The following is a 906-nucleotide window of genomic DNA, read 5'->3' as shown; positions in this document are numbered from 1 at the left end:
TGTGTGTGTGTGTGTGTGCGAGCGTGCGTGCGTGCATGTGTGGGTACACGAACTACTGAACAAATGTGAATGACACCTGCAGAATATAATTACTGGATTTACTCCTTACAACTTACAATTCAAGATGGCTTCCACTCTCAACTGACATTAGAAAACTCCAAAATGGTTAAAAGTCTTTGTTACAGATACTTACCTAAAATCTGGTGTGGTAGTAGCTGATACCGATCTCTAACAAATCTTCTGAGCACCAGATGATTGTGCAACATATTTGCTTTAAAATGTACCATTGACAGACAACTTTCTCCATTTGCAAAATATATACAAAACATTGAAGGGATTTAAATGGAAACCTTTAATAATTATTGGATGTACAAATATGTGTATATTTCTTTGTTTTTTTATCTTCAAAATAAAACTGCAATAAGAAAACAGCCTCATTGGTTTTTTCTTTGTTTTTCCATTTTTAAAACCTAAATGTAAAATCGAACTGATAAAAAATCCACAGTGTTTGAGTTTTGCTTTAACTATTTAAATCCAAAATAAAATATGGTTTCTGTGATACAGAGAACAAGGGAAGTTGCCAAAGAGGAGGAGTTTATAATGGCCGGGAAAACTGCTTAAAAACGTAAACCATTCCTAAAGATTTTGTCAATGGCTGCACTCAAACCCAATTCTGCATAACCAGGAATATTAAAGCATTTTTTTTCTCTCTAGATGTGTCAACTCCTTGACAATAAGGCCGTTTCAGTGAAAACGTAATGCCCAGGGCTTCAGGCCGTGATGATTTCTGGTTCCGCCAGAAAGTAACAAATAGTGTACTAACAAAATATAAATGGTTGTCTTTCCTTTAAAAGAAAACACGTAGCATTTTTAAATTTTGTAAATTTCATTTTTCCAATTTAGTTT

The sequence above is a fragment of the Austrofundulus limnaeus genome, unplaced genomic scaffold (genome assembly GCF_001266775.1).
Source record: "Austrofundulus limnaeus strain Quisiro unplaced genomic scaffold, Austrofundulus_limnaeus-1.0 Scaffold3574, whole genome shotgun sequence".
Lineage (NCBI taxonomy): Eukaryota > Metazoa > Chordata > Actinopteri > Cyprinodontiformes > Rivulidae > Austrofundulus > Austrofundulus limnaeus.
This window is presented reverse-complemented; position numbering follows the sequence as displayed.